General features: G+C 49.0%; 1 long non-coding RNA gene across 2 annotated transcripts; it reads right to left on the bottom strand.

The window, feature by feature from the left end:
• Window positions 1-10,043: 10,043 nt before the first annotated feature.
• LOC141570506 (uncharacterized) lies at window positions 10,044-18,377 on the bottom strand. 2 transcript variants are annotated; one of them, XR_012494547.1, is made up of 6 exons: window positions 18,315-18,377; window positions 17,751-17,904; window positions 15,401-15,560; window positions 11,721-11,843; window positions 10,536-10,600; window positions 10,044-10,311 (listed from the first exon to the last, which is right to left on the bottom strand). It is a non-coding gene; the product is annotated as an uncharacterized LOC141570506 (long non-coding RNA). The 2 variants fall into 2 exon arrangements; XR_012494548.1 differs by lacking the exon at window positions 10,536-10,600.
• Between the last annotated feature and the right edge of the window lie 2,366 nt (window positions 18,378-20,743).

The following is a 20,743-nucleotide window of genomic DNA, read 5'->3' as shown; positions in this document are numbered from 1 at the left end:
CAGCCACTCAGGAGAGCAAGGAAGACTTCCTGGAGTAGGTGATGTCTAAAGTGAAGTCCGAGGCTTTTCTGCTTCGTTCCAGCAGCCTCAGCACATTTGCAGCTGGAGGAAGTGTGGCCATAACAAAGCCACAGGAAGCTATAGGACGTGCATAGGTGATGTTTGGCCTTGGGAAGTCCATCTTCTCCAAGGTGCCACAGAGCAAGCCTGGTGAACTTTTAGCACATGTACCCCAGGCACATGGCTGATGTCTATCTACTTCTCACTGAGCCTCAGTGGGGTCCTCTGCACAACACCTGCCTGGAAACTGGGGCCAGGAGCGAGATGGACCCTTCCAAGTGTCAGACGTTCAGTTACTGGGGAGGTGAGAAAGACGGAGAAGCAGAGTAATTCCACCTGACCTAACTATATCACTGCCGCATTCCTGTCAACCTCTCCTATCACAGTGGGCTTGCGGGTGGGGTGGGGTGGGAGGTGAGCAGGCCAGGAGAAGGGAAGGAGGGCAGACAAGACAGGCCAAGACTCTGGGGTGGCGTGAGTTCGCTGTCACCTGGGCCCCTCAGAGGTGCACGATGAGTCAAGTCAAAGCCTCCAAAACGGCAACACGTCGCTCCCCCACCCCGTACCAGTTCCCATTCTCAGAATTTGATGCTGAGGTGGAGCTCAGGTCCCAAAGTCACAGGTCCTGGGTTCCAGTCCCGTACCAATCACACGTCAGCTGGGTCACCTCACCTCTCTATGCTTCGCCTTTTCCATCTGTTCGGTGGGACCCCAGAAGGACCCACAGCGCCCACTTCACCAAATTGTTCGTAATGCTATCGATGCAACAGTGTGAAGTTGGTGAATGGGTACTACCTGGTAATGGCAACAATAATAATAGTGACAGTGACAGAGAGGAGAAGCTGATTCTGCTCGTCCCACTCCCTCACTGCTCCTCATCTTCATCCTCCGCCACCTAGAGCACTGGGTGCTTAAGACTGCTGGAGGCCCAGGCGCAGGGCAGTTCTTTCCCCTCAAATGGAATATGTGCTATAAATAATGGATCGAATAGCAAGTATCAAAGTTTAAGGTCTGTAAATAATTTAGTTAGCACAGGAAAAGATATCCCTATTTGGGTAGCTACTGGATGCTTTCTGTGCGACAGTGCAGGCATGGATGGGAAATGCTCGCTTCTGAGTTTTCAGATGCAGGAAAACAGAATGACTGTCTGCCGAAGACCAAGGAAAGGGCCACGGTACAGGCTGGGGAAGCTGAGCCATGTGGGTGAAGAAGTGGTGAGGAAATACTGAAGACTCTGCAGCCATTCTCCAGGAAACGTCCAGGCCATCCCACCTGGGGCCCAGGTCCAGCTGCAGGAATGGGGTGTAGGAATGGGCTGACGAGGGTCTGTATGCAGTCATCACGGGGCTCACCCCGTGAGGCGCACCAGGAATGTGGACGGGAAGCTTCCCTTCATTCACCCACGTTTCCAGCGCTCCTTCCAGGATGAGAGAAAGAAGGCTGGTAAACACCACGTGTGGGCTGGGAAGCAGGTTCCCTTTATTTGCAAGGCTTATTCTGAGCCGGCACCACCTGTTTCTGATTCCAGACAGACCTTTTATAGAGAACTGTCTCTGCAATCCGAGGCAAAATTAAGGACAATTGCTTTTGGAGAGAGAGTACATATATTGACTGAAACTTACTCACACTGAGATATAAATGACTGATATCAGCTACCTTTAATGGGGGCAAGCAAAGGAACAGTAGGGCGCCAGGAATCCGAAGCGGAAAGCAAAGACCTTAGAGTGGAGAAAGATTGCAGTGGGGACCAGAGGATGCAGTCTGGACTTAGAACATCTGGGGCCAGGCTTTAGATCTGCTACTTCCCAGCTGCACAGCCCTCCTCATCTCTCAGGATCTCAATTTCTTCACCCATAAAATTGGGAAATGCTTGGGGAATCATTGGGAGGATCCATTAAACGAGTGATTGGAAGAGGTGCGGTGGGAACCATGACGGCCTGAGCAGAGGCTGTTCCATGACTTTGGGATTTTGCAGGGGCCCCTGAGGGCCAGACCAGTCGCTGTCACATTCTTCCCTTTGGGGATGAATTTAATAATAATTAAAAACAAAATGCATGATGAGCTCCAAATGTGTGTGGTGTAAAGACTGAAACCTAAACACCACACAACAGCCAGCATCCTCTAGTCAGGTTTCTGAACACCAGAGTTTAACGAGACCCGCAGGAACTTCGTCAGCCCTTCTGTTTTGCTTCAAAAGACTAGAAATGATTTCCCTTCTCAGATGACTGCCAGGTTTTTCTGGTGGCTCTTTGGGGGACTCACAGGCTGAGAAGGGGTGTGGATCTGAGAAGCACCAGAGTCCTGTCTGGTGGCCTCTCAAATCTCATTGCGTCTGTGCACCTCAGCTTGTTCACCTGTAAAGTGAGCACAAACATTCCTACCTCCCCACTGTTGAAACCTAAGAGCGAGAAGGCATGCAAAGCCTTTGCACCCTGCCTGGCACATAGAGGCACTCTATGGGAGCTGCTCTGATTGTTCTATTGTTGTCATTATCATTATTATATGTCACTTTAATTATTATTTTATGGGGACACTGGTAATATAAATGGAGCCACAGAAGGCAGCGCATTTCCACAGGTATCTCCACATCGTCTCACCACACCCACTCCACCTCTCAATCATAGTTGTCTCCCACCTGGCACACTCTGGTGGACTTGGGCATGCCAGGCTGGGCATATCGGCAGAGCTGGGCACCAGAGCCGCCAGACAGGCACTCTTAGTCAGCCACTGGTGGCTGTGACTCAACTCTCAGTTACACCTGGCCTAGGGGCAGTGGGAGAACAATGCTCAGAACTCAGTGCAAGGTGGGCGTGAGGGTGGGGGAGATGGGGCAGAGCTGGGGCTGGGCAGGGACCTGTGTGGGTCCTTGGAGGTGGCTCTGAAGCCTTGATTTGGGCATGATTGCTAACCTTGGGGCTGGGGCTGGGGTGAGATGCATCTGGATCCAGGTGGGTGTCCAGAGAGGGGGCATGCAGAGGGGCCCAGATGTTCTCTGGGCGAGTGGGTCTGACCCCAGGGACTCAATTTGGGCTGATGTAGGGATCTAGGGGGCCCGTGGGAAGGGAAGTGCACAACTGAGGTGCCTCTGAGATGACGGCAGTGTCTAGAGACAGGCAGGTGGTGGAGCTTTGAGTCCACGGTCATTTGAGCCAGGGCTTCAGAGGCCACAGGGCATGGAGACCAGTTCATGGGGGTGGGGCTGAGCAGGTGGACAAGAGTTAGGCTGGGAGTCAAGACAGGGAGAAGGAGCAATGATCAGGATCTCGGGGACTGCTCTGACTCCCTGGCACGTCACCAGGGTCTGATCCCCTAGCATGCTCCCATGCACATTGCCTAACACGCTCCCCATAGCTCTTCCCCTGCCACAGAGACTGTTGCTCTTTCATGTTCTCACTCCATTTGGGGGCTTCTGTCTTTGCTGTTCTCTCTGCCCTGTAGGTCTCTGCTCCATCATCACCTCAAGGTGCCCTCTTAACTCAGTTGACACACCTGGATGGAACTATCACTCCCAACATCTTCCAAGGTTTATATCTTATCTTCTGTCACCAAGACGTACTGCCTGAGCTCTCCCTGATCCAAGTCTTTAATCCCAGGGCCGAGACCATCCTTGCCTGGTTCAGATGTCCTGCCTTGGGCCCAACACCTCTGCACAAGGAGTCAGGGCAGGACAGGTGATAAAATGGCGGCCTCTATAGGCAGCTGGAAGGGAGTGGTTTCCTTAAGGATAGGAAGGATGAAGCCATATGTGTCACCTCAGTCATTACACACACACACAGACATTGAATTCATACCATAGGACAATGAGAGGTGGGGGGAACAGTGTTAAGAGGAGGGCAGCCAGTCTGCTGACCATAAATGTCAATTAAGCTGTTTTTTGGGGGCCATAACACATGATTCTGTAGGTCCCATAACCAAGGATCTGATGAGGAAGGAATCTTTATGGTTTCCACTGTTCCCAGTATAAATGTGTGTGTGTGTGTGTGTGTGTGTGTGTGTACGTGTGCACGCGTGTGTGAGGTTCACTCTCTTACTCTGCCATGGATGTCAGAGCATGAGACAATGTCTAATACAACGCAGCACCCCAGGCAGGACCCGTCATGATAGGAAGCACAACAGAGAATTTCCAGGTGTATTTGGGGGGCTCATGTCTCATTACTCACCTTCTGTCTCCTCAAAGCCAACAGTAAAGCTTTCACTGGCTTCTTTCCTGCAGGAAAACATCACCCAGCTTTCTGGTTAAATCTCTGTCAAACATGCATGTGGCACCAACTGTATACTGGGTACTGAGACACAGCAGAGGGCATGGCTGACATACATGAGCAACTGACACTCGAGTCACTGGGAACCACCTTGTAAAACCCCAACCCCCAAATTCAAGCACCAGTAAGTTTCAAAAGAAGAAGAAGAAGAAGAGGAAGAAGAAGAAGAGGAAGAAGAAGAAGAGGAAGAAGAAGAAGAGGAAGAAGAAGAAGAGGGCGAGGGAGAGGGAGAGGGAGAAGGTGGAGAAGGAGAAGAAGGAGAAGGAGAAGGGAAGAAGAAGAAGGCGGAGGCGGAGGCGGAGGAGGAGGAGAAGAAGAAGAAGAAGAGGAAGAGGAAGAGGAAGAGGAAGAAGAAGAAGAAGAAGAAGAAGAAGAAGAAGAAGAAGAAGAAGAAGAAGAAGGGATTGTTTCTACAAAGGCAGAGACAAAGGGAGAGACCAGGAATATAAAATGGCCAGATTTGGGACACTCAGCTCTCGCTGGATGATGTTATGGATGGGTTGAAACCTTTCTTCCTTCTTTCTTTCCTTCCTTCTTTACTTCCTTCCTCTTTTCCTCCTCCCCTCTCTTCCTTCATTCTTTCCTTCCTCATTTGCTCATTTCCATTCAACAAGCATGATACAAGCATTTACTCCATATCTGACATTAAGAATTCAAGGGCACGAGAATCTTGCCCTTGACATAGTTTGTGCTGTGGTGGTGGTGGTGGTGGTGGTCGTGGTGATGGTTGTAGTGATGGTGGTGGTGGTGGTGGTGGTGGTGATGGTAGTAGTGATGGTGGTGGTGGTAGTGATGGTGGTGGTGATGGTGGTGATGGTGGTGGCGGTGGTAGTGATGGTGGTGGTGGTGGTGATGGTGGTGGTGGTGATGGTGGTAGTGTTGGTGGTGGTGGTGGTGATGGTGGTAGTGATGGTGGTAGTGATGGTGGTGACGGTGGTGATGGTGGTGGTGGTGGTGGTGGTGGTGGTGGTGATGGTGGTGATGGTGGTGGCGGTGGTAGTGATGGTGGTAGTGATGGTGGTGATGGTGGTGGTGGTAGTGGTGGTGGTGATGGTGGTGATGGTGGTGGTGGTGGTGATGGTGGTGGTGGTGATGGTGGTGATGGTGGTGGCGGTGGTAGTGATGGTGGTGGTAGTGATGGTGGTGACGGTGGTGGTGGTGGTAGTGATGGTGGTGGTGGTGGTGATTGTGGTGGTGGTGGTGATGGTGGTGATGGTGGTGGTGATGGTGGTGATGGTGGTGGCGGTGGTAGTGATGGTGGTGGTGGTGGTAGTGATAGTGGTGATGGTGGTGGTGGTGGTAGTGATGGTGGTGGTGGTATCAGTGCAGACATTAAGTAAATCCTTATCTTAATAAATATTTAAATACAATTGTGATGTGGCTGACAGAAAGGTGCTCTTATATCCCCTTTTCTCCTCTTAACATTAAAATCCTTTTCAACCTTCAGTGTCCTTAGCTTTGAACTGCCTTGGTCATCTATCCCTGAATGGGAATTAAAGCTCTGAAGGTAGCCAGGTAGACTTTGACAAGACAGGTGGGAGGAATAAAAAATGGAATTCCCTCTCTTGGCCTGTCTTCCACTCCCATTCATTCATTCCTATTTCTCTGTGCCTGGCACTGTGGTAGGCTCGTGGGACACGATGCTAAAAGAATCCCCTCAGGCTGTCACAAATGCAGGTGTCCCGAAGGGAAAGCACAATGGTCCCACCTCCTTGTATCTGGAATCCAGTAAGAGAAATGTCTATAATTAGAATTCATCTCTAGTTCTGCTATCCCAAACAGTCTGCTGATCTAGATAAAGTCCCCAAGCCCAGAAATTTAATAAAAGGGAAAAAATACAGACACATAATTCCTCAGCTGAACTCTTTGCTCCAGTCGGCAAAGGGATTAAGGTGACAATCCAGGGTCTTGGGAATCTTGTGCTTCAGGCTTGGGACTGGGAGGAGGGGAGAGGGCGGGGAGAAGCAGGCAGGCATGGCCAGGGGTTCTGGGTGGGCGGAAGCCCCTTTGGGACCTGGAATGCCACCTGCATGAGCCCACTGCCAGCACAGGCAGGCCCAGTGGGAATAGGAGGCCTTAGCTCGGCCGCTTGATCTCCAGGTTGGTGTGTCTCCCCTCCCCACGGCCATTCCTGCCATTCTGTCTCTAATCTAAGGGATAAAATGCATTAGTGTCTCTCATCTCCCGCCTTGGAGGATGACAGTGACAGTCAAAGGGATTTCTTTGGAAGATGAAAGCTCCCCTATGCCTCTGGGGGACTGTGGTAGAAAACACATTTTTCTGTCATCCTTCGGGTCACTTGTGATCCCTGTTTTTCCCCTTTATCTGTCCTTCACAGCAGTTTTTTAAAAGATGCCCTATTGCCAGCATTCCTTGAATTTCTCTTTTCTTTCAAGGGAACTTTCATTCTGAAGCAATTGCATAACACAACTTTCTCCAGGGGCCCAGCCTCCCATCTGCACACCTGCCTGGCTGACCTGCTCTGTTTCCTAAGCAGCTCCCACATGAGTCTGATTTCCTGCTGAGGTGCTGGCTCTTAAAAGAGAAAGCAAAGGCATCTTCTGTTGCTAAGTAAGTGCTTTTCTTCTTTGCACTCCATCCCCCACCATGTGCTGGCCTCCGCCCACCTTTCTAGAAGCATCCCTACTATCTCTTCACAAATCTACCTGCAGCTAAACTTTGCCCATTCCTTCTCACCAACTTCCAGAAGCTCCCAGTCCACAGCTGCCCTTCATCTCGGAAACTCCCTCCGCTCCAGCTCCTTCTAGCTGCACACAAATAAACCCACCAGTCGGATTTCATCACCTCCGAGAGCCTCCCTGATTCCCCCCAGTTAGAAGAGACCACACTCTTCTCTTCCCCACTGTGCCTGAACAATATGTTTTCTATGGCACAGACCACTGGCTGTCTGGTGTTCATCATTTGCTCACCGCCCTGATGTCAACACCACCACTAGCTGCCATGACACTCTGTACCTGTGTGTGCTGCCCAGGTCGGTGCCTTCAGCCGTGGGGAATTGGGCAGCAGACAGTTCCTCCAGGGTCTGCCCTCCTCTGGGCAGGCTGCGTGCAGTAACTGAGCCAGTTGGGAATTGAAAGGCCCCACCATTTCAGCCCAAGAGGGGACAACTCTAGCGAGCAATGTCCCTTCTCGAGCACAGGAGTTGTCCGGAGTTTCGTCAGGCTGGCATTGCCCAGCCTGGTTCCCATCTGCCCAGTCCTGCTTCCTCCCACTGCCGCTCATAGGTGTTGATCCCCACCAAGCATCTTGTACCCCAAACTCCATCGCAGCATTCGCTCCCAGAGAACCCAGCCAGCAGCACCGGGCCTTCTCCTGAGCTGCTTCATTTGTTCTTTCTTTCATTTAGCAAATCTTGATTAAGCCCTGACCACGTGCAGACACGGTTCTGGGCAATTGACACCTGCCAGCCAAAGTGAGACTTACAGACGAGTGGGAAGACACATTAAAAATGAATAAATGAACAAAATGGTGTAAATGCTGTGAGAATGCAGGGTAATGGGTCAGAGAGGAACTTGGAGATGACTATTCTAGACAGACAGCAGGTGGTATGGAAAGGCTTCTCTGAGGAGGAGATGTTTGATCTGAGTGCTGAAGGGTGAGAGGGAGCCGGCCGTGCAAAGTGCTGTTCTATCTGGTTATTGTTGTCGAACTGCCTCCTGGGAAACTCCTCAAATGTTCCCTGGCCCCGTGGGGCCCCACCTGGTCTCTCTTGTCCCCAGTCCTTACTGCACTGTTCTATTTATGATCTCAGGAGATGCCACCTTGTTCATCAGCCACTCAGCCCAGATGCCTGCAGTCGCCTGCCCCCACCCCCACCCTTCCCTCCTCACCAGGTCCTGAGGCCACCAATCTTCTGAGGCGACCACACCCTGCAAGCTACCTACAGACCGTGGGCCCTGTCATTCAATCAGCTGCTGCAATAGCTGCCAAACAGGTCACCCTTCTCCATCTGTCAGCATTCTCCTCACTGACAGAGGGAGGTCCAGATTCACTGTACCCTCCTATGTAGGTCCTCTGCCCGACCCCCCGACCCCACCCTCACCTGCTCCACACAATGAAGCACGCCCACCTCTGGGATCACACCTCATCTGGTGTTTCAGTTTGGAGGCCACCAAGAACCACAGACTGGGAGGATTAAACAGCAGAAGTGTGTTCTCTCATCGTTCTGGAGGCCGGAAGGCCGAGATCAAGGTGTCAGGAGGACCCCGGTCTCGGAGACTCTGGGGAGAACCCTCCCTGCTCCTCCCAGGTTCTGGTGGTGGCTGAAGGCCCTGGCTTGCAGTTGCATCCCTCCCGTCTCTGCCTCCTGTGTTTCCACATTGCCCTCCCTCTGCGCATATCTGTCTCCATGTTCAGACTTCCCTTTCTTGGAATTGCATTGGATTAGGGCCCACTCTAATGACATCATTTTAACTTGAACTTCATCTCCATAAAGACCCTAGTTCCAAATAAGATGACATTCTGATGCACTGGGGTAAAGACTTCCACACGTTCTTTTCAACCCACGACACCTGCCATGCCTCCACCCTAGTCTAACTCACATCTGTCATAATATCCTTTCAGCGGGGCCATGCCCCTCCTCTCCTCCCCTCCCCGTTACCAATGGTTTTCAACCTTCTTTGATTTTGCAGCACAATTATTTTTAAAATATTATTTCACATGCTATTCTGATATGACAAACACAAAGTGGAGGTGGTTTCCGATTAAATGAGAGGGTGGCAAGGATGGAGGTGATGCCCCCTGCCATGGCACCTTCTCCGGCTGGCTGCTGAGGAAGTCTGGGGTGCTATGGACCACAGTGAAGACACATTGGCTGGACAGTGAGCCCCTTGGGATGAGCCTTGCTTGGCCAATTGGAACTGTGTGCTCACTTCCTGAGGCATCTCCAGGATTCTCTTATATGACCTCTACAAGCATCTCTAGCTAGTGCAGATAGAGTTCTTTTCAGGCTAATGTATCGTCCTCATACAGAACTTCATTGTTCAAAATAAACTATTTGAGAAAGATCGCAAACTATGAGAATGTATAAGGAATCGAATATAAGGCAACTATTATCTTCCCTAGTTACAGGGAAGAGGGGTCTCATCTTTACTGAGCTTTCCCCACATGCCAGTTCCAGTGTTCACGTTACTTTATTTAATTGTCACCCCCCACCATAACGTGGGTAATTTTACCCATTTTATAGAGAGGGACATTGAGGCTCAGAGGTTAAGTGACTTGCACAAGGTCATGGGGCTGATAAAACACAAAACGAGGACCCAAATTCAGGCTTCTGAGACTTTACCACCTCTGATTTCCCCTGTGCCTTTCTATAGAGCTGCTTTGTTTGCACACCTGGTTTTTAAAGGAGGTCATTGCTGCATTTGGAGATTAGATTGTCTCCTATGTTAAAGTGACAACTAACTTCAGGCAAGAATTTTAAACCACAGGGATCCTCTCCTCACCCTGTGACCCAGTCCCTGAAGGGCACTGGAAACAGTAAAGCCATTGAACTCAGAAGCCCCATGAAAACAGTCTTAGCAGCCAGCTAGGAACAGGCTGTGCTGTTTATCACCCGAGGGAGCTGCATGCACTCCCACCAGCAGGTAACAATTCCACCTCCAGAAAACAGAGGAAACTGGGGGCTTTGTGGGGGAGCAGCAGGAATGGAGAGGTACATGTACCAAGTTCAACGATGTCAGTTAGCTAAATAGAAACTCAGGGGAAACATTTGTTCGCCTCATTTATTTTGTTCCCAACCTCCTATCCCGCTCTTGATCCTCTTTTCAGCGGCAACAAAACAGACCATTGTCAATAAAAGAGATATCCAGGGTGCTGTCAAGAGTCTTAGGAGGTGGTACAGTGATGACATTCACGTGACAAGTCACGAAGCCCTTGGATCACATTATCGGATTCAATTTCCTCAGCAATGCTATGGGATGGATAGTCACCCAGCTGACAGATGGCGAGCATCAGACAGGGGAGGCCATGCCTGTGGGAACACATAGCCACCATCGTAACTATTAATGCCAGCCACTAACCCTAGCCCCTGACCTTCATATCCACACCCCCCTCCTTCAATACCTCCTAACATAAATGTTCAGCAAATACCAATGAAAATAAACTGAGTTCTGAAGGATGAGGTCAGCTGATCCAAGATGGAGTAAAGCTGTGTACATGATCACCCAGTCACCAAACATTTAGTTCTGTAACTACCTGTGACATCCCTGGTTACGCTCTGGGCTGCAAAGATGAATGCGACACCTCAAGGATCAACCAGGCTAGAAGGAGAGACAGAGAGAACAGCTGTCAGTAACAAGACCAGGAAGTCCAGATGCTGGGAGACTAGAGAAAGGCTCCTAGCCCGGCCTGACATAGAGGAATACAGAGAAAAACTGTCCCAGAGGAGGTGACACTTAAGGTGGGTCTTCCAGGAGTCATTGGACTTAGAGGGGGATGACAGAAAGAAAAGGGGTAAAGGAAGGCAGGGTACTCCAGGTAGAAGAACCAGCATGTACAAAAGTAAGGAGGAAGGAGAGAAGTTGACACCTTTAAGTCAAGAAGCTATAAGGTGTTTAGGTGAATGATTAGCAGAGTGAAGATGGAAAAGGTAGAGAGAGGGAAAAGGTCTGAGGTGGTGCAGTCTTTGTGGACCTTGGAAATCAGGCTAGGGAGTTTGGACTCATGTAAATGCAGTCAGTGCCTGGGCTTGAAGAGAGAAGAAAGAGGATTGGCTTTGGAAAGTTCTCTTTGGCTCCTTGGGGCAAGGGCAAGAACAGCAGGGAGCAACGGGAAGGAACATCATGGCCAGACGTAGTGAGTGCTGGTGCTACGTGCTGGTGATCCCGCTGCGGCTCGGGAGGCAGTCGGGCGAAGCAGAAGATCAGAAAATCCCCAACCAGATTTTATATCTCCATGAAGATATGATGCAAACAAAAGAGTATTTGGGGGGAAAAAATTAAGCAAAACTCTTATTTTGCCCAGAGCACATTTGAAATGTCAACAGCTCAGAAAAAATGATACCAACCAGAGGCATGTCTGCTGTTTTAGAGCAGGTGGGGTGGAGGGGAAAGAGAGAAGGGGAAAAGAGCGTCCTGACAGCAGAGGAATTCATCACTGCCAGTCACCTGGGGATTTGCCCCCCAAGGCAGAACCCATCAGTGGACAACATGTTAGAACCAAAACAGCACCAAATTAAAGAGATGTGATTTCCACTCTCAGCTCAATCCCTGACTACATTAGGCGATTGCTGTGACACTTGTATCAGTTTTCTATTGCCATAGTAATGCTGTGTAACAAAGAGCCCATACAACTTTAGTGGTGTATAACAAGCATTTGTGATACATGCATATGGAGTCAGCCAGGTGACTGGGTGACACTGTTCATTTTTTCTGGACTCACATATCTGGAAGTTGGCTGACTGCCACCTAATCTAAGTTGGCTTCCTCCAGGATGCGCACGTGACTCAGCTCACCTCCACATGTCTCTCATTGTTCAGTAGGCTAGCCCGGGTATCTTCTTTTCCTGGTGATGACAGGGGCGAAAGAACTCAAGTGGAAGCACGCAAGGCCTGGGCTGAGAACTAGCACACCGTAATTTCCACCTCCGTCTGTTAGCGTTAAGTCTCGGGGCCAAACCCGGAACCAGCGCGAGAGGGCGCTACAGATTTATGTGCAAAAGGGCCTCCGTTCATAGAGGGATGAGGAATGAGGCTGCGTTTGCAATCTACACCACAGGTGCTTAACTGAGATCATGAACATGTATAAAAACGAGGATCTTAACGGTGCTCAATAAATGTTAGCTAGCGTTATAATTCTTATCACGCACGTGAACTACTTCACAGAGTATAGGACTCGGTCAAGCGGGTCACAACTACTATTTTTACTGCTATTGATAAACTGTTGGAGAAACTTGCAGTTCCAAGCCCTCCCCTCGACCCACCACTACACACCCGCTTCAGACGCGCACTGCGTTGATGGGGGCAACGCGCCAATCATCTTTCTGAGCCTGGTCTTCCCAGACTCACAACACTTCCCAGATTCTCAGGGCCTCCAGACACAATCTACTCCCCAGTCTGATTCACAGCCCTTTTCTATATGGTCCGAACCTGCTCTTCTAGTCTCATCTCTCAGTTTTATGCCATTTCTTCCCTGTGGTTCCGTCAAACCCATCCTTACCCATTCCTTGCTTCGTGGCCAGGCTCCTCACTACATGTCAGTAACAGGCTGACTGCTGACTAGCTCCACGTCTTCTTCCCTCCAGGACCCAAACTCCTTCCCAAGCACTGCTGGTCACCGCCATGACAGGGGGAAAAGAGTATGGTGAGCTGCCGTGGTTCCTAAAGTCTGTTCCCAGAAGGGACACGCATCACTTCAGGACATATGTGATTGTCCAGGGTCAACACCGCATCTTCTCCCAGGGAGGGGCAGCAGACATAACGGTCTACCCAAGTTCAAAATCCCTGAAACTCTTTGTTTGGAAACATTTTAAAACAGATTTTAAAATTCTGTCACCAGTTTTCAAGTTTACCGAATTGTTATAGGTAACACATTTTCATGGCTTTCAACAACGTTATATAACAACAGAAGTGTTTCCATACATCTGTTTTCAAAACATTTTCAAAGTGTGAGGCTGGTTTTTGTTTGTCTTTTGAAAACTGTTATTGTCTGACTCATAATTAAAACTTCTTTCATATCAAAGAGGCAGATTCAGTGGGGGAAATAAATACACTAGGAAATGAGATCTACTTATTGCACACAAAAAAATCAATAAATTTGAAACACCTGTCCTATGTAAATATATACATATATATGTGTGTGTGTGTGCAATTCATCTTTAAGAATCACACTTTCAAGTACTTTTCACAAGCAGAAAATTTCTGTGATGTCAAAACTTCCAACACAATTCCTCATCTTGCAAAGATTCTCTTTGTGATATTCTTTTTATAAAAGTCATTATACCGATAATTTCTTTCAAGTCAAGACTTTCAGAATGATTCTCCATCTTCTTGTAGAGAATTGTAAAATTTTAAAATAAAATTAAACACATTGATAATATCTTTTAGTTTGCTTACAAATGACATAAGGAAGTGTTTCCTGTGTGCTTGTATGTCTATAAACATACCCCAGTTCCTTTGTATATTCTAGTCTGAACAAATATTGCATCTGTGCCTACACTCTTTTCCCATAAAAATACTGTTTTGACTTAAGAAATAACAGACTGTTGCAAAAAGTATGGTGAGTACTTTTCCTTTAGGGTTTCACCAAAAAAATAATAGATTTTTTAGGTGTAATTCATTGCCGAAACAGAATCGAAGGATCTAGCAAACATCCCAATTTGAGACGTAGTAGACTCAGTGCTGTCATCCAGCCATAGAGCAAAGTCCCCACGTGAGGAATTTGTTCTGCTCAAACCCTGCTTTTGTCTTCTCTGCTTCGTTAAACAATATTTGCTGACAAACGGGTTCACTTTAGTTTGTTGCCATATTATTTTCCATGCACAATTTCAGTCATTTTTATTGTGATCAGCAGTATGTGGCTTTTTGTTTTCACCATTAAGAAAAAAACTCAAAAAATAAAATAAAATAAAAAAGAAGCAGAAAGAAATCTCAAAAGAGACTTCTCCTGGCAAGCTGGTCACATCTTTTTTGACCTGGTTCTTGGCTATTTGGATGTGTGAATAATTAATAAGCTGTACACTTATGATATGTGCTTGTTTCTGTATGTGTATTATACTTGAATGCAATACATTTAAAGAGAGTTCATGTATTATTTAAATTAGTACCGATTTGTAATGTACTGGATCGAATAATACATGATTTTAGACATTGCTGAGGAAATTTACAGAGGTTGCTTTTAGTTCTTAAACAGCTGGTGGATTGTGATGGTTCCACATTCCACATTCAAGGAACAACATGGGCTGAGGAAGAGTGAATCTGCTAGAATTGTGTTCTGCAGCAAGTAACACAAAACCTGACCAAAAAATAGCTTCTACAAGTTAGAGGATTGCTTTCTTTCATAGAACAGAAAGATGGCAGTTCATGGCATTGTTTCAGCAGCTCAGAGGTGTCAGGAGAAGTTTTACCACTGCTTTGCCCTTTCTGTCAAGGTCACAATACAGCTACCACATCTCTAGCCATCCGCACTCCAGAAAGGAATAAGGAGGAAGACCTAAGGAAGAGGGGACTATCTTAGAAAAAGAAAGTTCTCCAAAAATCCTTGGAAGAGGTTCCATTATGTCTCGTGAGCCAGATTTCTGCCCAGTCATTATCCTTAGTATAGGAGACTGGGAAATATACCTCTTTTACTGGGCACATGGCTATCCCTGTAAAACCAAGGTTCTGCTGACAAGAAAGGGGAGGTTGGCTGTTGGAGAGGCAACGAGCAGGGTCTCCAAAGCAAGGCTGGAGGAGTCACAATTAGGGGTGCAAATCCATATTTCAAACAGACTTGGAGGCCTCTTGAGTACTTGATTCCTTGTGAGATGTGGTTTGATCATCAGAGCCCCTTGTGACAGGGCTGATGAGGAGCCAGTACTAGGAATAAGAGTGGGACACAGGGAGCCCACTGCAGCCTTTGTGTACACAGGGAAAAGGTGTTCTGTCCAGGTGGACACAGCTCTGCATGTGGTCAGGGGGCCGTAGACAGCATTTCAACCCCCACTGACTCCCTGCCTGAGTGCCCTTGTGCAGCTCACAACCTGCACAGCTGTATGTCTCTGCCTTCGAGTTCGAGACACGTCCGTTCTGCCACTTTCTATTATCCAGTTCTCTTTGCACAATTACTTTTATTACCCACAACCACAGCTTCTTTGTAGGACTCTGTTTAAATGGGCTATACATTTTATAAGGGTTAGTTTAATTAACCCCTGAGTAATATATTCTGTATATCCTGTAAATGCACTTAGCCAGGCACCCAAGAATCACACTGCAAACCAATAGTCAGAAGTTGAACCAAGGGCTGAGGACACACTGGCCCCATACCCCCCCCCCCCATTAACAGACCTCAGATTCTGCACATATCGCATGCCTGAGAGACATGTGACTAAGTGTGGGTGCCAGTGTCAACCCATTTATTACGTACCAGTAGAGCTTAGTTTCTTTCTTTTTTATTAAAACGATGAAAGCTAGACAAAGTTCTAACGTTTCTCTTGTGCCTTCCCAGTGGATCGTCTTGCGCACAGTGCTATAGAGACGCTGAGACCCCTGTATAGGCCGGTGTCTGCTCTCATGAATGTTACATTCTAGTGGGACAAGACAGACAGCAAACAGATAAATGGCACAACAATTTCAGGTAGCGATCATTGTTTGAAGGGACTAAACGGGACAATGTGATTTGGAGTGACTGTGAGTAGAGGGTGGGCAAAGCTTTTTCCATGGGGTGTCACCGAAGCCCTCTCTAAGGAGGTCGCATTGGAACAGAAAGACCTGCATGACAAGGGGATCCACTTTGGAAGTGTTCTCCCAGCAGGGGAATAGGACGTGCAAAGGCCCTGAGGTATGACAAAGCTTAGCATGTTGGAGGAACAGAGAGAAGGGTAGGGAGTGTGGAGTGATATAAATAAAGGGGAGGGTGGTAGGAGGTGAAACAGAAAGTAGGTAGAGGCCTGGCCGTTTGATGCCCTTGGGGTTCTCGTACGGACTCCGGATTTCACCTTAAGTGAAACAAGAGGCTATGGGACATTGGAGTGCCAGAGCCTCCTCCTTCGCAAACATTGCAAAGTCTGCAAAGTCTGCAAGCTCCTTCAGAGCGAGGACTGTGCCTGGCGTTGCTCCCAGAGCCCTGCATTGTTGCTGTCACAGACGTACTTAGTGAGTCTTGGGTGAAGCATGGCTGACTGGCCTTCAGGCATCACATGATGCTCCTCAGTTCATGCCTATATGACCTCTTGTCCAGTGCAAATGCCAGCTTCTCCTTAGTCAAGACACAGTGTCAAGAGCCCTCATCATCACTGTCTGTGTTCTCCAACCATGCTCCCATTGTCTATGCCCGCAAGAGGGGCACCCTCGATGGGACCCTTTGCTCCACACAAGGTCAGAAACAGGCAGAGGTCGAGGGACTTGCATCTCCTTTATTCTAGATTCTACCGTGCTTTTAATGCAACTTATAGGTATGACACAAGGAGAGCAACATTAATTGAGCACCTACTATGTGCCAGCCTGTTATCTACATTATTTAATTTATTCCTAACAACGCTCTATGGGGTGGGTGTCCCCACGTATACATGAGGACTCTGAGGCTTAGAGAGCCAAGTGACTTGAACTGTCTCCAGCTATTTGGAATCAGAGCTGACATTCAGATCTTGCCGAGCCATTTCTCCAAAGAGTTGGAATCAGTCAGCTCTTCTCCATCTTGGGCTTAGTGATCCCTCGGAGAGTGTGGTGAGAACTAAGGGTCTTTTCTCCAGATCAAAGCGCAATTGAAGGAGCCCCAGCTGGGCCCATGGGGAGCCGATGTGGGAACCTCTGCTCACTGACTGAGCCAGACCCAGAGATGCTCTGGGCGGTGAGGCAAGGGCACAGGTCAGGCTAATGAATAAAGATGGAAAACCCTAAAAATCCATGTTGACTGTTGTTGCAATAGGGTTGCCTGGGAAAGTTAACCAGGCCAAGGCCATCTTTATCATGTAAAACAAACTGAGACAATAAAACAAGGGCAGCATGGGGGCGAGGCTACAGTTCCAAAGGTTTTCAGCCTCAGGGCCTCCAGGGATGAGGAAACAAAGACAAACAAACAGCAGAACGCTTGTAATTATGTTCTTCAGAGGGAGAACATGATGGCGTTGCCTGATTTGCTGTCTGGTTCATCACTGAATCCTCACAGGTGTTCAGCTCTTCCAAATTCAGGGAAACATCCCCATCCTTTACCTGCCCAACAGGGCTGCGAGGGGAGTATTGTGACCCCCATTTCAAGAAAAACAACCTGAAGGTAGGATGGGTGATGGGACTTGGCAGAGGCAGAGACTGAAGTCAGAATATATGGGAGTCTGGCTTTGAATATGCCACAGATGGAGAGGTGAGCCAGGAGGTAGCACCCACGGAGACAGTGCACCTGCAAAAACCAACCCAGGCAAGAGTCCAGGGACAATTGCCCAGCACGTCCTCAAAGGCAGCTCTCTGGCAGAGTCATGCTGGTGAGCAAACTGTTCTCCACGTTGGAACCATGTAATAAGCCGCACGAGAAGAGGAAACCACAAAGCTCTTTTTTTATCATTCCCATTGCTGCCTGTGAGTCTCTACATACATTTTGGTGTTTATCTGTTTTATAGTGAATCGATTCAGAGGACCTGTGATTTGTAAGAGAAATCCTCTCTCATGGAATCTTTTCCTTCTGGTATTCTGGTTATCTATTGTAAGGTCAGCAAAAAGACTAAATTTCCAATCGTCTAGTTCTGCGCCCATAACAGACATTACTAGTCGATCCTAGGACTTACCTACTGAGCGCAGTACTTCTCGACCCAGTGCTCCAGGCAGCCATTAACAGCCGGTCAGGAGGCAGTGCCAAAATGCACCTCTCGCTGTCATCCATCTTCAGAGGTGTAAGGGCTGATTCAATCCAGTTCAGCCAGCTTCTCCTGAGCACTCCTGCTGGACGTGGGGGAGAGAGACAAAGAAATCAGACCCTCTGCCCTCCGGCATGGGAACTTGCAAATCTTCATCACAAAGTTTTCATGCCATCTTGTCACCACAGCATATATCCATGGCAGGACGCCACCAACAGATAAGCTACTCCCGTTTACTCATCTCTAAACCAGGGTTTCTCAACCCGGCATCACTGACATTCCAGGCCTGACCATTCTTTGTGGGGGTGGGGGGTGGGGGGGGAGGCTCTGTCCTGTGCACTGTAGGGTATTCAGCAGATACCAGATACCAGAGCACCCACTCCCCCAATGTGACAGCCCAAAATGCCTCCAGACATTGCCAAATGTCCTCTGGGAGGCAAAATCACCCCCGTTTGAGAACCAGGGCACCAAAGCCCCTCTCGACCCCAGTATTACCCAGTTCTCAGAGTAAATCAAGACACATGGAAAAGAAACCTGTGTCCTCAGAGGCCTCCAAAGCATTTCTGTGCCATCTACTGGCAACCTGAAGCCTTGTCCTCTCAGAACCTGGCCACCTGCCCTGCGTTGGCCGGGGCAACTACACCGGAAGATGGGTGACCAGTCTTGGCCTGGGGAACCAGATGGAAGAGCAAATCAAGAATGTAAGACTCGCGGGTGTGCTTTGTAGACGATTCACAACTCAGGGCAGAAACCAGGGTCCATAGGGTCCTGGGTGAAGAGCTGCAGGTTTCTCTCCACCAGTGTTTCCCCAAAGGGGATAATTTTGCTTCCCAGGGGACATTTGGCGATGTCTGTAGAGATTCTGGATTGTCACAACTGAGTGGGCGGTGAGGGGGGACTACTGGCACCTAGTGGGTAGAAACTTGGGATGCTGCTACACACCCCACAATGCACAGGACAGCACCGCCCACCCCAGCAAAGAATGATTCAGCCCCAAATGCCAATAGCTTCAAGTTGAGAAACTTGGCTCTAAACCAAGCCCTGGGCTCCTTTTCCTATATGGAGAGCTCCTGGGCCTTGTGCACACAAACACATATATATATATAAAACGGCACACACACCCGAGGAGCCTGGGGAGATGCCCCAGACCCTCAGAAATGAGTTTGTAATAATTTTTAATAGCAGGATCAGGTGAGGTGGAGCGAAGGGAAGGTCTGCTTACAACCCAGCCAGAGGGTCAGTTTCCCCCTTGTGAAGGAAGCAGTCCACAGCGGTGTACATTTACATGGGTTTCTGAAGCCCCAGCCCTGTGCTGAGTGCACAAGCCAGTTGATCACTGGGGCCGACCAGAGCTGCAAGCCCTGAATTTAGAATCAGAAAGACCTCGCTTGAACACTGGCTCTACAACTTTCTTACTGGGTGACCTTGAGAAAGTCAGTTGACCTCTAGAAACCCCAGTTTCCTCATCTGCGAAATGGGTGTCATAACAATAGTACTAAGTTTATAGGGTAGTTGGGTTGATTCAACAGAAGAATTTTGTGATTGCTACGTAAGTGCCCAATAAATAGCAGCTGCTGTTGTTGCCTGTACGGGTGTTTGCCTTTACGGAAGTCTTCCTCAGTTATCCTCTTTGCATCCTCACTACGTCACTCTAAGGCAGGGCCTCTGCGACTGGCATTCTGTGACTCTGATAGTGTGTGACTGGTGAAGAACAAAGACGTGGATGCTTCACAGAAGGAGGTTTATGGTAAGGGGACCCCAGGAAGCAACGGGGAGGGAGGAGGCTCAGCGGCCGCTCCATCAGCTCACAGGCAGAACTGGAGCTGGGAGGACTCAGCCCAGCTGTCATGCTCCCAGGAGGAAGCCACTGTCACCACCCTGAAAGTGACTCTGCTCCCCCTACCTGTGCTGCCTCTGTTCTTGCCTCTACCTCCCCAATTCCCCTTCAGCCTGGTGGTCCCTGGGCATCACTGCTCTCTGCTAACTCTGTGCCTCCCTGAGAGAGGGACCCAATTGATCAGTGGGTCACTGGCCAAGATAGGGGGCTTCCTGTGTTCCCCATGGACCTCCAGCCCCCAATGGGTGGGGGACAGGCTGTGAGTGGGACGCCCATCCCTACAGTCATGGGAGAAAACTCAAGGGCACATAATAGGGTCACCCTCAGGAGGTTGAGGGCATAGCAGGTGCAGGTAGGAGAGGCAGTATGTATAGAAATATGTGGCCAAGTATGTACCCCCAGGACCTGGTGATGTGGTCAGTGAAAAGAGATGCTGGTGAAGGGCAGAGCAGCGGCTTCTGGAAGAGAAGGAAGGTACACTGGCAGCGTGGCCTTTGGCTTACAAGTGTCTGAGAAGCATCCATGTGCCAGATGTTTGGCCAGAACTTGTAGATTCACAAAGCTCTTTCAGGTTTCCTCTTCCAGCTAATCCTTAGAACAATGCTGTGTGGTAGAAAGGACATCCTCATTTTCCAGATGGAGAAACTGAGGCCCACTAGGCAAATCTCTTGCCCCTGGGTGTGCAAACAGCAAGTGCCAAGGTCAGGCCCAATGGCAGTTCTGTCCAACTGTAAATTTTGCACAGCATGGCTACCTGGAGCCAGGAGAATGCTTGGGAATGGAGATGGAGGTGTCCCCTCCATGGCCTGGAACTTCTTCACTGCTCCAAGCCCCGAGTCACTAGTACATGGACAGCATGTGCTGTGACTCGACCTAAACAGCATGCTGAAGAGTCACCCTCCTCTGGTGGCCTCGACCTCAATGGAGGGCCCTCCCCTAGAGCTTTCAGAGAGAGCATGACCCTGCCGACACCTTTATTTTGGACTTTCTTGCCTCCAAAACTCTGAGAGAATCTATTTCTGTTGTTTTGAGCCACCCAGTGTGTGGCACTTTGTTATGGCAGCCCCAGGAACCTGGGACAGCATCA

This window comes from Rhinolophus sinicus, linkage group LG03 (assembly GCF_036562045.2).
Source record: "Rhinolophus sinicus isolate RSC01 linkage group LG03, ASM3656204v1, whole genome shotgun sequence".
NCBI classification, from domain to species: Eukaryota; Metazoa; Chordata; class Mammalia; order Chiroptera; family Rhinolophidae; genus Rhinolophus; species Rhinolophus sinicus.
Note: the sequence above shows the minus strand (reverse complement) of the source record. Positions and strands in the feature narration are given on the sequence as shown.